Source organism: Erinaceus europaeus, chromosome 7 (genome assembly GCF_950295315.1).
Source record: "Erinaceus europaeus chromosome 7, mEriEur2.1, whole genome shotgun sequence".
NCBI classification, from domain to species: domain Eukaryota; kingdom Metazoa; phylum Chordata; class Mammalia; order Eulipotyphla; family Erinaceidae; genus Erinaceus; species Erinaceus europaeus.
In genome coordinates, this window is record NC_080168.1 from 58,751,282 (window position 1) to 58,771,867 (window position 20,586).

Consider the following 20,586-nt stretch of genomic DNA (forward strand, 5'->3'; position numbering starts at 1 on the left):
GGAATTTCCTCTCCTTGGGATTTTACTGTAGATAATTTAAATTTAAAATATGTCATTAGTGCTTGCTTCTCCCCTCCCCCTCCACTGTTCAGCTCTAGCTCATGGGGTGCTGGAGATTGAATTTAGGACTTTTAGTGCCTTGGGCATGAAAGTCTTTTTTTAATTTCTTAATTTCTTTATTGGGGGATTAATGTTTTATATTCGACAGTAAATACAATAGTTTATACATTACATTTCTCAGTTTTCCACATAACAGTACAACCCCCACTAGATCCTAGGTCCTCTGTCATCCTTTTTTGGATCTATACTCTCCCTCCCACCCACCCCAGAGTCTTTTACTTTGGTGCAATACACCAACTCCACTTCAGGTTCTATTTGTGTTTTCTCTTCTGATCTTGTTTTGCAACTTCAGGCATGAAAGCCTTTTTGCATAACCTTTATACTATTTTGTATGGTCATTTCCTATGATGATAAACTTAAGTATGCAGAAACATGAATAACATGCCCCAACAGTCCTCAGGATGAACCTCTCCCCTATCTCTTAATTTCTTCTTGCTAAGAAAGTGCATCAACACCTGAATCGATGCCTGTGAAATTCACACTGTCTCCTTAGCTGTTGTGATTGATGATAAAGTTGTGTGTGAGTCTGGCTTCAATTGTGAGTCCCATGGCTGGGAGCCCATTCTGTGGATGTCTCGCCTAACGCTGAGCAGCGGGCTGTTGGCTCTCAGCAAATAATAGATTATTTCAGTCAAAGCCTCTTAATGTTCTCGTCTAGACAGTCTAGACTGGTGCCACATTGCCATCAGTAATAGCAGGGTGAATTTTGAGGCATATGTAGAGTTTAAATAAAAATACAGTTCTTCAAAATAACTGAGTGAGAACCATCTCTGGAATCCTATTTTATAACAAAGAACATTTTAGAAAGCGAGCTAACAAGTTTGGAGGGTTCCAAGAGTCAGTTTGACACCAACAAGATTTTAACCAATCGGGTCTTCATGGTGTAGATATGTAGGGAGAAGCCTTTGCTCTCTCTCCATATTGAATTTCTTCAGTGACTAATGCTTGGGCTAACCCCCACCCTACCCCCAACTTCAATCGCTGTTTTGGGTCTTCTGTTGTTTAAACAATGATTCTGTTTCTCTAAAGATCATGCCCATCAGTTTTATGCAGTCTTTGAAATCCAGAATTACTGAAGCTTATTCCCTGTTACTATCGTAAGTGCTTTATTCTTTTTGCATGTTGAAGCATAACCTAATTAAAAAGGAGTAGAAGTAAAGAACGCAGTCAAAACAGTTGCCATTTCTGGCAGTGGTTGTCAAACAAGAGATAGCAACAGTAATGGGGATAGGACCCTGTGTGCCATGTATGGAAGGGTGGTAATCCCTTAGAAGAAACGCAGCACAACAGAGCTTGTTGGAAGTCAGCTGGTGTTCTGAATCTTCTTGGTTCCTGCTTCTGTTCTATCATCTTTCATGCCTTTAAAAAATTGACTTTCTCAACAGGAAAGTAGTTGAAACAACTGGAAGATAATTTTGAGAAATGTATTTTGAGGAATTCTTGAGTAAACTGGGCAGACATCTCTCTAGAGCTCCCTTTGCTTTTAACAGTGATTTTTTTCTTTTTTATTGTATTAGAGAGAGATAGATACAAAAAGAGCTCTGACTTATGGTGGTGCTGGGGATTGAGCCTGGGACATTGGGGCCTCAGGCATGAAAGTCTTTTGCACAGCCATTATGCTAAGTGTCTTAACTGATTTTTTTTTTGAAGGGCTGTTTTTTTAATCTGCATATGTACAGTGGAAAGAATGATTTTTGGGAAACAACTGACCAATTAGTTGAAATCTCAGCTTCATAACTGAGTGCTTATTTGTTAAATCAAGTAATTAAAATTTTAATTAAATTTTTTTATTATTGGATAGAGACAGAGATACCTGCAGCCCTGCTTCACTCGAGAAACTTTCCCCCTGCAGGTGGGGACCAGGACCAGGAGCTTGACTGAGCCTGTGTCCTTGTGCACTGTAATGTGTGTGCTCAACCAGGCGTGTCACCGCCTGGTCCCTCTTTGTTTTTTATACTTTAGCCACATTGAACACTGTGATTTCCAGGTCGATTTCCAGGTCGAACTGCATACTTTTTTAAACTTAATTTTTGTTTATTTTTATTTATAAAATGGAAACACTGACAAGACCATAGTATAAGAGGGATACAATTTCACACAATCCCTACCACCAGAGCTCCATATCTCATTCCCTCCCCTGATAGCTTTCCTATTCTTTAAGCCTTTGGGACTATGGACCCAGGGTCATTATGGGGTGCAGAAGGTGGAAGGTCTGGCTTCTGTAATTGCTTCCCCACTGAACATGGGCGTTAACAGGTCGATCCATACTCACAGCCTGTCTCTCTCTTTTCCTAGTGGGGCAGGGCTCTGAGGAAGCAGAGCTCCAGGACACATTGGTGGGGTCATCTGCCCAGGGAAGTCAGGTTGACAGCATGTTAGCATCTGGAACATAGTGGCTGAGTTAAGATATAAAGCAGAAAAAAAATGTTGGTTAATCATGAACCTAAAGGCTGTAATATTGCAGATGAAGATTTGGAGTCTCCGTTTTGGAAAAAAAAAAAGGTCTATTTTAGGGCCCATGACCCTACTAGTTTTTGTCTGCGTCTGACATCTAATATGCAGGTGGACCCAAGTTATTGTCTGGGGGGATGGTGTTAACACAGGCTCCTGTGCTGACTATGGGCCATAGATAAAATGTATGGGGTTTACGGTAAAAAATATTTATGTACTCTTCCCATATTTGGGAGCTACTCTCTTCCCTGATCCAGCTTTCTGGTCCTTTTTCCAAACAGCATACTTTCTGAAAACACAATACTAGGAAGTGAATGCGAATGCAGGGCCTTGCATACATACCTTTAAGTGGCCTCACTGGACTAGTTTTTCTATACTTGAGATAAAGAGGAGAGAGACACCAGAGCAGCATTTCCACATAGCTGATCACTGAAAGCTTATCAACAGTCATTCAACATCCATTTGACTCTGTGTGGTTGCTGCGTCATTTTTGAAAACTTCAGCTGAAAACTGTCATGTGGAAAACTGTCATGAACTCTGTTGTATAATGAAAATTTATTTTTATTTTGCTTTTTTTCTAGTGAGTGGAAGGGACTATGACAGTGAAACTAGGGAGACACAGGTTCCTACTGATGGAAGAGTTTCCCAATCAAGTTCATTATGTATTTCAGAAAGTAACTACCTAGAAGGTGCCGGCTGGTAGCGCAGCTGCCTAAGTACAAGGACCAGCGTAAGGATCCCAGTTCGAGGCCCCAGCTCCCCACCTGCAGGAGGGTCACTTCACAGGTGGTGAAACAGGTCTGCAGGTGTCTATCTTTCTTTCCCCATCTTCCCCTCCTCCATTTCTCTCTGTCCTATCCAACAACATCAATAACAACAGTAACCACAACAACAACAAAACAAGGGCAACAAAAGGGGAAAAAGTGGCCTCCAGGAGCAGTAGATTGTAGTACAGGCACAGAGCCCCAGCAATAACGCTGGAGGCAAAAAAAAAAAAAATGTAACCACCAAGAAAAAAAATACGTTTTTGTGCACTGGCTTGTGGCTCTGGAAGTTAGTTGCTTTACTTAGTACATAATTCTCCCCCATTTTAACTTTTATTTATTTATTTTTGATCAGAGCACTATTCAGCTCTGGCTTATGGTGGTGCAAGGGACTTTCAAATCTCAGGCATGAGAGTCCCTTTACATAACCATTATGCTATCTACCCCACCCTATGAAAGTCTTGATTTGAATTTCATTAGAGGGCAACAGCAACAAAAATAAATAGATGTATATCTCCAAGATAGGTCATGTGAAGATAGCTAACTTGGTGGGTTACTTGTCTTTTATGGAGTTTGATTAATAACTGTTTGAAAATAACTCTTAACTAGGTCATTAAAATGTCTATGATCTCCTTTCAATTCCTTTATTTTCCCAACTCCCTGGCATTAGAAATGTCCAGCAATTATTTATTAGTGGTTTTGTAAAAAATTGGATATTGCTTTTTTTTTTTTTTTTAATTTTTTATTTAAGAAAGGATTAGTGAACAAAAGCATAAGGTAGGAGGGGTACAACTCCACACAATTCCCAACACCCAATCCCCATAACCCACCCCCTCCCCTGATAGCTTTCCCATTCTCTATCCCTCTGGGAGCATGGACCCAGGGTCGTTGAGGGATGCAGAAGGTAGAAGGTCTGGCTTCTGTAATTGCTTCCCCGCTGAACATGGGCATTGACTGGTCGGTCCATACCCCCAGTCTGCCTCTCTCTTTCCCTAGTAGGGTGTGACTCTGGGGAAGCTGAGCTCCAGGACACATTGGTGGGGTCTTCAATCCAGGGAAGCCTAGCCAGCATCCTGGTGGCATCTGGAACCTGGTGATTGAAAAGAGAGTTAACATAAGAAGCCAAACAATTTGTTGAGCAATCATGGATCCCAAGCTTGGAATAGTGGAGAGGAAGTGTTAGGGAGGTACTCACTGCAAACTCTAGTGTAGTCCTGCTTTCAGGTATATATTTTGCAGTAGTTTATGGATACGTGTGCACATAAGCTCTCTCTCACAGAAACTGGTGTATATCTAGGTTATGGGACTTTGTTAGAAAGTGAACTACCTGAGATGAAATTAGAGTGTACTATTAAAGGAAAGGTCTCACCCGAGTAATGAAGCTGAAGGGTTGTCATTCCACACGTGAAGTCTCTGGATACATTCTGAGGTGAAGCATGTTGAGGTAGCAATCGTTGCTTTGGTTAGGTTGTGATCGGCAGATGCAATGTTATTTGGTTTGGATTGGGAGATGCATACGGGAAAGTGGGCCCTATCCAAGGGTTCCAGGACTGGGGGAAGTAGGGGCTCTATAGTGAAGATGTGAGGTTCCTGCTGTCTTAGGGTTCAAAAAGACACTCAATAGTTAATATTATCATCACATTATTTGTTAATTGGGTTAACTTTGAAAAGTCCCTTTGTTATGGTTTGCTGGACAGTACCCAGTATCTTGTATATAGCTGTGCTATTGGAAGCTTCTAATCTACTTGGTCTAGGCTTTTGAGAGAGTCCGCATATCAAATACATAGCCTATATATTAAAAAGATTCAGTTTGTCTTTTGAGAAACTTTGAGACATACAATTGATTTCCCCCTCTCATATTAATTAGCTACTGATTTATATGTCTACATTTTGCTAGGAGTGTACATAAACACCATTCCCACCACCAAAGGACTGTGACCCATCCCTCCCGCCCACTCCCACCCCCCACTGGCCCAGGAAGCTACATGCCTACCCCTCACCACTGGGTTTTTACTTTGGTGCCCTACTTACAATTTGATCAGGTCCTACTTTTAGTTTCCCTTTCAGATCTTCTTAGTCAGCTTCTGTTGATGAGTGGGATCATCCCATACTCATCTTTATCTTTCTGACTTAGTTCACTTAACATAATTCCTTCTAGCTCTGTCCAAGATGGGTCAGAGAAGGTGGGTTCATTGTTCTTGATAGCTGCATAGTATTCCATTGTGTATATATACCACAGCTTTCTCAGCCACTCATGACCCCATCCAAAAATGGGCAGAGGAAATGAACAAAACATTCACCACAGAGGAGATCCAAAAGGCTAACAAACATATGAAAAACTGCTCTAGGTCACTGATTATCAGAGAAATGCAAATCAAGACAACACTAAGATACCACCTCACTCCTGTAAGAATGGCATACATCAAAAAGGACAGCAGCAACAAATGCTGGAGAGGATGTGGGGACAGAGGAACCCTTTTACATTGCTGGTGGGAATGTAAATTGGTATAGCCTCTGTGGAGAGCAGTCTGGAAAACTCTCAGAAGGCTAGACATGGACCTTCCATATGACCCAATAATTCCTCTCCTGGGGTTATACCCCAAGGACTCCATAACACCCAACCAAAAAGAGGTGTGTACTCCTATGTTCATAGCAGCACAATTCATAATAGCTAAAACCTGGAAGCAACCCAGGTGCCCAACAACGGATATTGCTTTTTTTAAAGGCTTAGTTGAGTATCACATTTGTCTTGGAATTTTCATAATCTTTATCTCCACAAGAATACTAGGGAATACTGGCTTTCTGCCACATTTATTCAAGAACTGCTGAATTTTAGTGGCAGGATTCTTATGCTGGTTTTCTTCCACGTTCTTTTTCTGATGCCAGAAAAGTCCCAGTTGGTTTTAGTAATTCCAGATTGTTCCAGCAACATTTTAAAATGAATAGATACTAGATTCAAAAATGGACTACCAGGAAGAACAATAAACTATATGTTAGGTATTTTTATGGACTTAATCTTGTTAATCATATGGGTTTATTTTGAACTGTTTCTAGGACTTGACTTGTTGTGTAAAATACTTTACCAGACCCACACCTATGGACATCTAATCTTTGATAAGGGGGCCCAAAGCATTAAATGGAAGGAGGCTCTCTTCAATAAATGGTGCTGGGAAAACTGGGTTGTAACATGCAGAAGAATGAAATTGAACCACTTTATCTCACCAGAAACAAAAATCAACTCCAAATGGATCAAAGACCTGGATGTTAGACCAGAAACAATCAAATACTTAGAGGAAAACATTGGTAAAACACTTTCCTACCTACACCTTAAGGACATCTTTGATGAAATAAACCCAATTGCAAGAAAGACTAAAGCAGAAACAAATCAATGGGACTACATCAAATTGAAAAGCTTCTGCACATCCAAAGAAACTATTAAACAAAGAGACCCCTCACAGAGTGGGAGAAGATCTCCACATGCCATACATCAGACAAGAAACTAATCACCAAAATATATAAAGAGCTCAGCAAACTTAGCACCAAAAAAGCAAATGACCCCATTCAAAAATGGGCAGAGGATATGAACAAAACATTCACCTCAGAGGAGATCCAAAAGGCTAACAAACATATGAAAAACTGCTCTAGGTCACTGATTGTCAGAGAAATGCAAATTAAGACAACACTAAGATAGCAACTCACTCCTGTAAGAATGGCATACATCAAAAAGGACAGCAGCAACAAATGCTGGAGAGGCTGTGGGGACAGAGGAACCCTTTTGCATTGCTGCTGGGAATGTAAATTGGTCCAGCCTCTGTGGAGAGCAGTCTGGAGAACTCTCACAAGGCTAGACATGGACCTTCCATATGATCCAGTAATTCCTCTCCTGGGCTTATACCCCAAGGACTCCATAACACCCAACCAAAAAGAGGTGTGTACTCCTATGTTCATAGCAGCACAATTCATAATAGCTAAAACCTGGAAGCAACCCAGGTGCCCAACAACAAATGAGTGGCTGAGAAAGCTGTGGTATATATACACAATGGAATACTATACAGCTATCAAGAACAATGAACCCACCTTCTCTGACCCATCTTGGACAGAGCTAGAAGGAATTATGTTAAATCAGCTAAGTCAGAAAGATAAAGATGAGTATGGAATGATCCCACTCATCAACAGAAGTTGACTAAGAAGACCTGAAAGGGAAACTAAAAGCAGTATCTGAGTAAATTGAAAGTAGGGCACCAAAGTAAAAACCCTGTGGTGAGGGGTAGACATGCAGCTTCCTGGGCCGAAGAGGGGTGGGGGTGGGATGGGACATAGTCTTTTGGTGGTGGGAATGGTGTTTATGTACACTTCTAGTAAAGTGTAGTCATATAAATCACTAGTTAATTAATATGAGAGGGGGAAAATTAATTGTATGTCTCGAAGCTTTTAAAACACAGACTGGATCTTTTTAATATATAGGCTGTGTATTTGATATGCAGACTCTCTCAAAAGCCTAGACCAAGTAGATTAGAAGCAACCAATGGCACAGCTACATACAAGATACTGGGTACTATACAGCAAACCCTAACAAAAGGACTTTTCAAAGTTAACCCAATTACCAAATAATGTGATGGTAACATTAACTATCCATTGTCTTTTTGAACCCTAAGACAACAGGAACCTCACATCTCCACTATAGAGCCTCTACTTCCCCCAGTCCTGGAACCATTGGATAGGGCCCACTTTCCCCCGTATGCCTCTCCCAATCCATATCAAATCATATTGCATCTGCCGATCGCAACCTAATCAACACAACAATTGCCACCTCAATATGCTTCAACTCAGTCTGTGTCCAGAGACTTAAGGTGTGGAATGACAACCCTTCAGCTTCATTACTCAGGTGAGACCTTTCCTTTCATAGTATTCTCTTAATTCCATCCCAGGTGATTCAGTTTCTAACAAAGTCCCAAAACCTAGATATAGACCAGGTCCTGTGAGAGAGAGCATATGTTCATACTTTTCCATAAACTAGTGCAAATATATATACCTGAAAGCAGAAGTACACTAGATTTTGCAGTGAGTACCCCCCCTAATACTTCCTCTCCACTATTCCAACCTTTGGGTCCATGATTGCTCAACAATTTGGCTTTGTATGTTAACTCTCTTTTCAGCCACCAGATTCCAGATGCCATCAGGATGCCGGCCAGGCTTCCCTGGACTGAAGACCCCACCAATGTGTCCTGGAGCTCCGCTTCCCTAGAGACCCACCCTACTAGGGAAAGAGAGAGGCAGACTGGGAGTATGGACCGACCAGTCAATGCCCATGTTCAGCGGGGAAGCAATTACAGAAGCCAGACCTTCCACCTTTGGCAACCCACAATGACCCTGGGTCCATGCTCCCAGAGGGATAGAGAATGGGAAAGCTATCAGGGGAGGGGATGGGATATGGAGATTGGGTGGTGGCAATTGTGTGGAGTTGTACCCCTCCTACCCTATGGTTTTGTTAATTTACCCTTTCTTAAATAAAAAATAAATTTAAAAAAATGATTTACCAGAATTTTCATTTTTAGTGTGTGAGCTTTGAAATTACCTTTAAAACACTTGAGATCAGGGTTAATTTCAGTAGTACTCATGTTATCTATCTATTTGATATGATAATAGTTTTTGAAGTGACTGTTAATACTATTTAACAGGTTTTTCTGATAAGCATTTTCATTTTCACAAATCTGTTCTTGGAAAATTGTTTTTCAAAGTTGATATTTTGTAAGAGACTCTAGAATCTAGCTTTATTGGATGGGAGATACTCTCATTATCTCTTCAATTGCTGACTTAGACTATTTCTCTCTCTCTCTCTCTTTGACTTTAAATACAGTTTAGACTTGCTCTTTTTTCCTCTGGGGTTCAGTGCCTGCACTACAAATCCACTGCTCTTGGAGGCCATTTTTCCCCCATTTTGTTGCCCTTGTTGTTGTTATTGTTGTTGGATAGGACAGAGAGAAGTCCAGAGAGAAGGGGAAGACAGAGAGGGGAGCGATGGGGAGCGGAAGACAGACACCTGCAGACCTGCTTCACCAGTTGTGAAGCGAACTCCCTGCAGGTGGGGAGCCTGGGGCTAGAACCTGGATCCTTATGCCCATCTTACATTGCTCTACCTTCTGTATCTTTTTCTTTTGGATTTTTCACTTAGCTCTTCATTTTCATTAATAGTGTCTCTTAATTTCTAATTTATCTCCCTATCCTTTTTCATCTGTGGTCATATTTTCTTGTGTTACCCAGACTTTGTAATCTGCTGTCTCTGTCCATTTCCAATTAGTTAAATAGGAATATATTGATACTGACTTTCTTTCTTTTTTCTACCTTGTTATTTCCTTGAACATAAATGTTGCTGGTTTTAGTACCTTTGTGATCACTTGAGCAGCTCTTGGGCTGTTTCTGCTGTGTTATTTCCACTGGTTTATTCATGCTACCTTATCTCCTAGTACAATCCCATTTTGTCACCACCTGCATGGAACTGGTGAACTCCGCTAAAAGAGAGAGGAGAGCTAAAACTTACCCTCCTCCTCACTGTCAGTTTTCATCTTACTATGGATCTTGCCTCCTAATTCCTTACTACCTCACTAGTTCTCTGATGCTTTTGAGCAGTATTTTAAATAATTAGCTAAATTTTCTGTTGTCCTCAGCTAGAAAGTGGTTGTGAATTCACTCTGATTCCTCTGACACAGATATTAGTTATTAAGTTGCATATGTGTTTATCATTTTTATGGAAAAATCCAGGGGGACATTTTGTTAAAATACATATTTTCAGGTTTTGGTTTTTTTTTTTTTTTTGCCTCCAGGGTTATGGCTGGGACTTGGTGCCTGCACTATGCATTCACTTCTGCTGTGGCCATTTCTTTTTCTTTTTCTTTGTTTTTGGTTAGGACAGAAATTGAGAGAGGAGGGGAAGATGGGGAGAGAGAGACAGACACCTGTAGACCTGCTTCACAGCTTGTAAAGCAACCCCTCTGCGAGTGGGGAGCTGGGGGCTTGAACTGTGATCTTTGTGTGGGTCCCTGCACTTCATACTATGTGTTCTTAAATTGGGTGCACCACCACCCAGCTTATGAGAGGTATTTTTAGTTGTGTATACTGCCTTTTTATTTTAAAAATGATTTTACTTAAGAAGAGACAATGACTCAGAGCATCATTGTCATATAGATGGTGCTGGGGGTCAAACTCAGGTTCTTATATGAAGTCCTGTGGATTTCCAACCTGGCTTATTCTTATTTCCACTGGCTTATTTTTAGATAATTAAAAATCTTCTCTATTTCAGTTTAAATTTCACTATTTTAATTAAAAATACATTTTTCTGTAAAACAAAGCATATGCTAATGAGTTTGAGATTTATTCATAAAATAATCTCACCCCAGCCCCAGCTACCTTTAGCATTCTCTCTGTTTTGAACTCTTGAGGATTTTACTATACTGGGTCTTGGTGTGGTCTTATCTCTCTGCCTTTAGAGCAGGTATTGTGGTTCTGCTATCTTCATGAACCTGCATATTCACTTCTTTCTTGAAGTTTTGTGAAAATTTTCAGTATTTTCTTTGTATAAGTTCCTCTGTCTTAATAAGTTTTTCTCTGAACTTTCTGGGATACCTATGTTTTTCTTTTAAATATTTTATTTATTTATTTATTTTCCCTTTTTTGTTGCCCTTGTTGTTTTTATCATTATTGTTTTTGATGGATAGGATAGAGAGAAATGGAGAGAGGAGGGGAAGACAGAGAGGGGGAGAGAAAGATAGACACATGCAGACCTGCTTCACCGCCTGTGAAGTGACGTCCCTGCAGGTGGGGAGTTGGGGGCTCAAACCAGGATCCTTAAGCCGGTCCTTGCGCTTTGCGCCACCTGTGCTTAACCCGCTGCGCTACCGACCGACCCCCGATACCTATGATTTTTATTCTGGCTTTTCTAATAGAGTAAAAATACTTTTTTTTTCCTCCAGGGATATCACTAGGGCTCCATGCCTACACTATGAATCCCACTGCTCCTGGCAGCCAGTTATTCCTTTTTATTTTATTGGATAGGACAGAGAAATTGAGAGGGTTGGAGGAGATAACGAGGAAGATGGACACCCACAGACCTGCTTCACCACTTGTGAAGCAACCTACCCCCCTCCCTGCAGGTGGGGTTCTGGTGTTGGAACCAAGATCTCTGTGTGGGTCCTTGAGCTTCGCACTATGTGTGTTTAGCCTGGTGTGCCACTGCCCGGCCCCTTTTAAAATGTCCTTCCTCTTTCTATTTTCATCTGTGTCATTTATACTTTGCAACATTTGAGCTCACTGATTATTTACTCTATTCAGTCTGTTCTATTTCCATGGCTATCTCTAATGCTTTTGACATCGTTTATTGAGTTATTTACATTGTAAAAAATTTTCTTACTTGAAACTGAATTTTTTTACTTTAAAAACTTTTTATTATTGGATAGAGACAGTCAGAAATCGAGAGGGAAGGGTAAGATAGAGGGAGAGAGACAGACACCTGCAGCCCTGCTTCATCACTCATGATACTTCCCCCTGAAGGTAGGGGCTGGGAGCTCGAACCTGGGTCCTTGTGCATTGTAACATGTTCTCAACCAGGTGCACCACCACCTGGTCCCTGAAATTGATTTTTTTAAAACTTCTGTATAGAAAATTTAGTTGAGCTCAATTTGTTCCTAGGAGATTTTTTTGTATCTCTTTGAGCTTTGTATCCCAAGCTTCTTCTACTTTGAGCTATTATAGCCATTCTGAACTCTGTTAGGGAAATAGTTTCTTCTCTCTCTTTGAGGTTTGATTTTTTTTCTCCCAGTTTACTGAATCTTCACTCTTTCATGCCAGTTTTTTTTTTCCCTCAAAAGATAGTAACAGATACAGAAGGAGGGGAAAGAAACCACACCTTTAGAGTCCTGCCCCACTAGGGGGAAGTAGAAACAGGCTGAGAGTATGGATTGACCAGCCAACAGCCATGTTCAGCAGAGAAGCAATTACAGAAGCCAGACCTTCCACCTTCTGAACCCCATAGTAACCCTGGGTCCATACTCCCACAGGGTAAAGAATAGGAAAACTATCAGGCGAAGGGAATGTGATACGGAGTTCTGGTGGTGGGAATTGTGTGGAGTTGTACTTCTCTTATCCTATGGTGTAGTTAATATTTTTTATTGTATAAATAAAAAAAAAACACAACACTGAAATTGAGGTTAGATTTTAAAGAATTGTTCTTTGTGGTATCACACCCCCAGGAAAACTCCCCCCAAATTTCATCTGTTAATTATTTTTCTCTGCATATTGGGCTGTTTAAAATTCTGTTATTTCTGGGGCCAGATGTCAGTGCACATTGTACAGCATGCATTTTGCCTTCTGGTAGGAACTGGGTTCAGGCTCCTGGTCCCCACTTGCAGGAGGAGGCACCTCAAGAGCAGTGGAGCAGTGGTGCAGGTGTCTTTTTCTCCTATTCTCCCTGTTTTCTCTCTCTATTAGAAAGAAAGGAAAAATGAAACATGGCTGCTGGGAGTGGTGTAGTCATTTTTCAGGCACCTGGATGAACACACACATGCCCAAATGTATCTTGTTTTAAAAAATTTGCATTAGCATGGTCTGGGCGGTGGCACAGTGGATAAAGCACTGGACTCTCAGCCATGAGGTCCCGAGTTCAATCCCCGGCAGCATAAGTACCAGAGTGATGGCTGGTTCTTTCTCTCCTATCTTTCTCATAAATAAATAAATAAATAAATAAATAAATAAATAAATAATTTTTTAAAAGTTGCATTACTAATGCAATGGGCTGATGGCTTTCACTTTTGCAGCAGGCAGGATTGTGGCAGTTTTGGACTTCACCTGCTTTGCTCTGGCTTCTGCCTGCATCTATAGTGCTGTATCCTTGGGTGGAGGGGGTGCCTAGAAGGATCTGGCCTTAGTACTGGTTCATGCTTGTTGCACCGTTGTTGTTCCAGAGCTGAGTCTTGACAGTCTGCTGTTAGTATTCTCCATGAGGTTGTTACCAGTGTAGGAGACTTACAGGAGGATATAGCATCTTCTCAGTTTTCCTCTTTACCAGGGTCCTGGCCACAGGGGGCTTCACCTAGGTCAGGTAATGCAGGCTCACTCCTGGGTCTGCCCGTCTCCCTGGCCGTTGGGAGACGGAGAACAAGAGAGGACCCCGTGGGTCCCAGAGCAGCTCAGCGTGTCGAGGGTGACGTGTGAAGGGAGACAAACATTCAGTCAGCCCTGGGAAAAGCCTCAGAGGGCCATTCGTTTGAGAGAGAAAGCAAGTATATATACCCATTGCCCAGGTAGAAGGTCAAGGTAATCATTAACCCAAGCAGAGAGCAACACAATGCATAGCTGCGTGTTGACCTATAAACTATTTGATCACAAATGAAGAATTACCATATAAGGTTTGATCACAAACTTCACAATGCGTATTTTACACAATGCATAAATTACAGGCACCTCAGGGTAAATTACAGACACTTCAGAGGAAGGGAGAGGAGGAGGAGGAGGCAGTTGAGCAGGAACGTATGTGGTGGCTTTTAGGTTAGGCCAAACACAATGTACAGTAATTCATGCCTGTTTTTTTAAGGGGAGAGGAGAGGCATGTGCAGAAAGGTAGCCCCCTCTCCGGAGAAGCCATCCATTATTAGTTCAAGAGGTCAGTGGAACCTGCCCTTCTCTTGACCTAAAGGGAGAATTGGTGGTCAACTCACTTGAACCTCATGGAAACAATGGCTTGGACTTCCCGGGACAGTGGGCCCTATTCTCCAACAAGATAAGGGCTTCCCTGGATCCAGGATGTGTGATTCTACACTCACTCCTTTTTCCTTTACCCGCGAACCCGAGGGGTCTGCAGTACTGTCGACTCTCCCCCCTCGTCTGGCCCACAGCCTCCAGTGCGTCTCTCTGTCCATCTTCCGTCCAGTGAAGTGTGATCCCTCTCTTCATGTGCCCCCATGCACTGTGTGTTGGTCTCTGAGGTATAAGACATGCTTCACTTTTGCTGGGACTTTGTGACGTGCCTTTCTAGTTAATTGCTACTTGGTTCTCTTTAAGGTCTTTTCATTAAACATGTTTATAGTGGTTATTTGACTTTTTTTTTTTTTTGCCACTAGGATTATCACTGGATATCAGTCCCTGCTTGACAAATCCTCCACCATTCTTGGTGGCTATTTTCCCTTTTGTTTGTTCTTTTATTTTATAATGACAGAAAGAAATGGGGGAGAAGAGGTTAAAGACACATCTGCATTTCTGCTCTACCCCTCCTGAAACCTCCTCTCCTACCAGTCACTTGAATCTGGGTCCTTGAGCATGGTAACATGTGCGCTTACTGGGTATACCACTGCCTGGCCCCTTGATTTATTGCCTCTGGCATTATCCCTGAGGCTTGATGGCAGCGCTTACAAATCCACCACTCCTGGTGGCCAGGTTTTTTTTATTATTATTATTTTAATTTAACAGGAAAGAGAAAAACTGAGAGAGGAGAGGGAAGATAGAGAGGGAGAGATAGCACCTGGTTAAATGCATGTACTATCATTTACAAGAACCCAGGTTCAAGCCTCCTGTCTCCCTCTGCAGGGTGAAAGCTTCATGAGTGGGAAAGCAGCTCTGCAGGTGTCTCTCTGTCTCTCCCTTTCAATCCCCCTCGCTTTTTTTTTCTCTGTTTTACCTGATTAAAGTTTTAAATAAAAGATAAAGCACCTGCAGACCTGCTTCAGCACTTGTGAAGCATCCCCACTGCAGGCGGAGAGCGAGGGCTTCAACCTGGGTCCTTGCACATGGTAATATGTATGCTTAACTGGGTGCACCACTGCTTGCTCACCCTATTTTATTAAAGATCCATTTATTAATGAGAGAGAATCATGATATCCCTCTTGTATATCCCAGGGTTTGAACCTGAAACTTGACACTTGCAAGTCCAGTGTCTTTATGACTACACTTCCTCCCTGGCTGCTGGAATGGTTAAAGTTCTTGATCAGGCTGCTCATAAGTCTGCATTTCCTTGGGGCCATTTATGGATCTACTTGCTGTATGATGGATTGGTCCATATTTCTGTTCTTTATGTGCTTCATAGTATCTGACTTCATAATCTGAGCATCTGAAACAGCACCTGCTTGGTCTCTCAGCCTCTGTGTGTTGGTTTCCCGCAGAGGAATGTCCCTATCACCTTTGATACAGGCTCTAGAAACTCCGATCTGTGTGTTGGTTTCCTGCAGAGGAATGTCCCTATCACCTTTGATACAGGCTCTAGAAACTCCGATTTTCTCATCTTGTCTACCATTTGCTACCTGCCTGGGAAACTTTGCCTCCAGCATGCCCAGCTGCTGGCTTATTTCAAAGTCTTCCAAATTTTTTTTCAGTCAGGGTTGTCATGGTGGCACAGTACTGACACTTTAAAGCTACTGCTCCTGGAAGCCATTTTTAAGAACATTTATTTATTCCCTTTTGTTGCCCTTGTTGTTTTATTGTTGTAGTTATTTTTACTGATGTCATCATTGTTGGCTAGGACAGAGAAATGGAGAGAGAAGGGGAAGACGGGGAGAGAAAGATAGATACCTGCAGACCTGCTTCACCACCTGTGAAGCGACTCCCCTGCAGGTGGGGAGTCAGGGATTCAAACCGGGATCCTTACGCCAGTCCTTGCACTTTGCACCACCTGCGCTTAACCTGTGCGCTACCACCTGACTCCACCTTTTTTTCTTTTTGAAGCTTGTATTTGAGCAAGCATTTGAATAGACTTTGCAGTAGTAGTGTTGATGCATGGGAGGTTTTCCCAGGTATATAGAAACAAAGACTTGGCATAAAAGATGCCAGACTGGTAACAACTTTACTTGTAGTTTGTGATCTGTTTAGAAAAGTGGCAGGTGCATTGGGAAATTATAATGCAAGGGGGCAGGCAGTGGTGCAACAGTTAAGCACACATAGTACTAAGCACAAGGATCCAGATTCAAGCTCCTGCTCCCCACCTGCAGAGGGCACACTTAAGTGGAGAAGCAGGTTTCAGGTGTCTTTCTCTCATTCCCTATCTCCTTCCTCTCTCAATTTTTCTCTGTTCTGTTCTATCCATTAAAATGAAAAAAAAAAAAAAGGCCTCCAGTAGCAGTGGACTCGTAGCTGAGTTTCTTTTAAAGATATTTTATTTTTTTAACTTTTATTTATCATTAGGTAGAGACAGAAGTTGAGAGAGAAAGGGGAGATAGGCAGGAAGAGAGATCTCTACAGCCCTGCTTCACCACTCCAGAAGCTTCTCCCCTATAGGAGGGGACAAGGGGCTTGAACTTGGGTCCTTGGGTCCTGTAATGTGTGTAACCAGATACACCACCAATTAGGCCCCTTAGTGTTCTTTCTGATCTGGAGAAGGTAGGACGTAGTCTTGTTTCACAGTAGGACTGTCTTGGGTGAATTTCCTGAGCAGTGAGCTTAGTTCCTTCTCCTTGCTAGATCCATGGTCACAGTTGAGTTTTGTGTCTGTCTGGGCGTGTGAAGGATGAGTGAGTTATTCCTCTATGCCTGGATGTGGAGCTTGATGTAGTCATCTCTTCATCCCCATTTTCTCTTATCTAATTCTGCCCTCACATGGACACCAGCAAAGAGCAGGGCTGGTGTCTCTAGCAGACTGTTGCATCAGTATACAGATGCCTCACAAGACATCCACTCTGAGCCACCTCAAGATTGTCCAGCAGAGAGAGAGAGAGAGGGAGAGAGAAAAAGAGAGAGAGACTGCATTGGCTTGTGAAGATTCCCCTGCAGGTGGAGAGCAGCAGCTTGAGCTGTGGTCTTCTCACATGACAATGTGTACTGTGTCTGCTGTCTCCTGGATGTGCTTTCACTTGACCTGCTAGGAAACTGAGGTTTAGAAAGGTTACTGTGTCTCAGGGTTTATGGTAGGGATAATACAGTAAATATGAGAAATTAGGATCTATCTTACTTGATAAATAATTTTCAGGTAAAAAAAAGGTTACTTTTCAGAGGTGGGTGGTGGTTGAGCACACATACTACTATGTGCAGGAACCTGGGTTCAAGTCCCTACTCCCCACTTGCAGGGCAGATGCTTCAGGACCAGTGAAGCAGGTCTGCAGGTATCTTTCTCTCTCTCTCTCTTTCTCTCTCTCTCTCTATCTCCTGTCTCAATTTATGTCCTATTAAATAAACTAGAAAAAATGGAAAAGGTGGCTTCCCGAAGCAGTGGATTTATAGTGCTGGCATGGAACCCCAGTCATAATCCTGGAGGCGATTAAAAAGTAAAAAAAAAAAAAAAAAAAAAAAGATTGTCATTCTGTCATTCTGGCCAGTTTCCAGACTGCACCTGCAGTCTTCATGCAAGAAGTGACCTGATCAAAATGATCTTTCATGAACTGTCCCTCCCTTGCTGAGTCCATTCTCCCACTGGGATTCTCTGAAGTTCAATGGAGTGATGGTTTATGCTGGAGGGGTAGCCTAGTGCTCCACGCAAGACAGTGACGTCTGCTAGTTTGGTTCCTATCCTTCCGTCTTCATTTTGTCTTTTCCCTTTTCTCAGTCATAGTACTTCCTGGGGATGCTAGATGCATGAGCTCATAGCTCTTGTCTTTAGCCTTTGATGGTGGCAAAACCAAATGATCTCAAATGGTCCAGACTGTTTCCCTTCATGCTATTTTATGTCTTATTTATTTGTTTATTTGTTTATTTACAGTAGTTTTCTCACCATGTTCTAAAATGAAGCTTTTTAATTTCATTTCTTTTTTAATTGGAATTAATGGTATATAGTAAATACAGTTGTTGGTACATGTGTAACATTTCTGTTTTCTGCAAAAACACTCATAATACACACACACACACACACACACACACACACACACACCAAATTTTTTACTTTGGTACAATACACCCAGTCAGTCCAGATTCTTCTTTGTGTTTTCCCTTCTGTTCTTATTTCTAAACTTCAGTCCATGGGTGAAATCATCCCATATTCTTCCTTCCCTTTCTGACTGATCTCATTTAACATGATTCCTTCAAGCTCCATCTAAATGAGAAGGTGAATTCACCAGGTGGTGGTGCACTGTGTTAAGTGCACATAGTATGAAATGTAAGGACCTGCACAAGGATCCCAGTTTAAGCTCCTGGCTCCCTACCTGTAGGAGAGTCACTTCACAAGAGGAGAAGCAGGTCTGCAGGTGTCTATCTTTCTCTCTCCCTTTCCACTCTCAATTTCTCTCTGTCCTACCCAATAAAATGGGAAAAATGGCCTCAAGGAGCAGTGGATTCACAGTGTAGGCACCAAGCCCCAGTGATAACACTAGAGGCAAAAAAAAAAAAAAAAAAAAAGGAAAGACAGACTTGCAGACCTGCTTCACTACTCATGAAGCTTCCCCCTGCAGGTGGGAACTGGGGGCTTGGACCTAGGTCTTTGCTCATCTTAACTAGGTACACCATCCCCCACCCCCTGGTTTCACGTTTTTTAAAATTCTTTTTATACTTATTTATTTATTTATTCCCTTTTGTTGCCCTTGTTGTTTTATTGTTGTAGTTATTATTATTGTTGTCATCATTGTTGGATAAGACAAAGATAAATGGAGAAAGGAGGGGAAGGCAGGGGGAGAGAAAGATAGACACCTGTAGACCTGCTTCACCACCTGTGAAGTGACTCCCCTGCAGGTGGGGAGCCAGGGGTTCACACCGGGATCCTTATGCCAGTCCTTGTGCTTTGTGCCACCTGCACTTAACCTGCTGCTCTACAGCCTGACTCCCAGGTTTCACGGTTTTTAATGGGTGAGTAGTACTCACTCCTCTCAGTAGATGACCCTTAGCATCTTTGCCCAGTCATCTGTTGATGGCATTGAGGTTGCCTCCATGTCTTGACTCTTGTGAGCAGTGCAGCTCTAAACGTAGGGGGGCAGTTACCCTTTCAGATTTGTGCTCTCATGTCCTTCAGATAAAAGCCAAGGAATGAGATTGCAGGGTCATAGGATTATTTCCAAAAAGTAAAATCTTTTTTGAGTGGAGTGAATAATAATGTGTTGGCTGAGTGTAGATTGCACATTTTGTCTTTGCAGACACATCCTAGAACAAGATTCCGTGTACATAAAGTTTCCCTTGGGCTCGAGATGAAAATGAGGTCACTTTCCCAGGGGGGTTACCCACCGATAGAGCCTTTTAAATAAACAGACTGCCGGGTCTGGTTTGAAATGAGCAGAAGTTACAGAGATTTATTGCCACTGACTTGGGACCCCATCCAAGTGGATGCAAACTTATTAACTAAACTGAGTCTTCCTTTTGGCAAAGGCAATTTTTTAATTAAAAAAAAAAGACTTCTGAGAATCTGGAAGTCAATTAATTGTCCTTTCACTCCCAATATGGGGAATAAAAAATTATAAAAGGGACCAACATGTACTTTCTGTAAGCATTGGGGGGTATGTGGTCCAAAGTCAGTACTCACAAAACATATAACTTTACCCATGCTTATAATATGAAAAGGTAAAATAACTCTTCAACTTCGTTTTCTTACAAATGTGACAACTCACAGTGAAAATCCTGCCTCATGGGTCAGGTATCTTAAATAGTGTATCCAATGTGATGTATGCAACTGTCCAATATGTGTGTGTGGAGCATGGTGGAGTCTTAATATGTCTGCCTGTTCCCACAAATAACCATATTAGACGGGGGCCAAGGCAGCTTCCTGGGAACTAGGCACATGGGTTTGATTCTCCCTAAACAACTTGACCTTCGGGGTTCTCCTCCATGAAACCAACAAAGAGGGCCATCTTATGTAATCTCAGTTATGTAAGACTGCGTTTTTCTCAGGAAAATGAGAAATAACTTACTGTTTCTAAGAAGGCTCAACTCTAATCTGCAGGAGAGTAGGAATAAAGATGGGAGCAGAACAGGAACCTCCAATGAGGACACATCTACTACTTGATCCCCTGAGAACAGAGAAACCAGCCTTGCTTTATGAGCAGGAGTAGACATGGTATGCAGAGGGAGCAACTCAGGGTGCAGTGCCACATCTTACCTGGACAAAAGGACCATGTTTAGCAAGTGTCAGCTAAGGACGGGCTTAGAGAAGCTGGGCAGTGGCAGTGCACCTGCTTAAATGCACATATCACCACGTGAAAGGACTGGGTTTAGGCTCCCACTCGCCATCTGCCAGGGAATGCTTCACAGGCTGTGGAGCAGGTGTGTAGGTGTCTCTTTCTAACTCCCTTACCCTCTCCATTTCTTTCTGTCCTGTCAAATAAAAACAAAACAATGGAAAAAAAACTGTTGCTGGGAGCAGTGGATT

The 20,586-nt window shown here is 42.1% G+C and overlaps 1 protein-coding gene across 1 annotated transcript in view; it reads right to left on the reverse strand.

Moving 5' to 3' along the window:
• The window catches only part of LDHB (lactate dehydrogenase B), a 118,924-nt gene extending 102,004 nt beyond the window's left edge, over positions 1–16,920 (reverse strand). The window contains exon 1 of the mRNA XM_060194486.1: positions 16,913–16,920. The gene's annotated coding sequence lies outside the window, so the exon portion shown is untranslated. The remainder of the gene's footprint in view (positions 1–16,912) is intronic.
• Between the last annotated feature and the right edge of the window lie 3,666 nt (positions 16,921–20,586).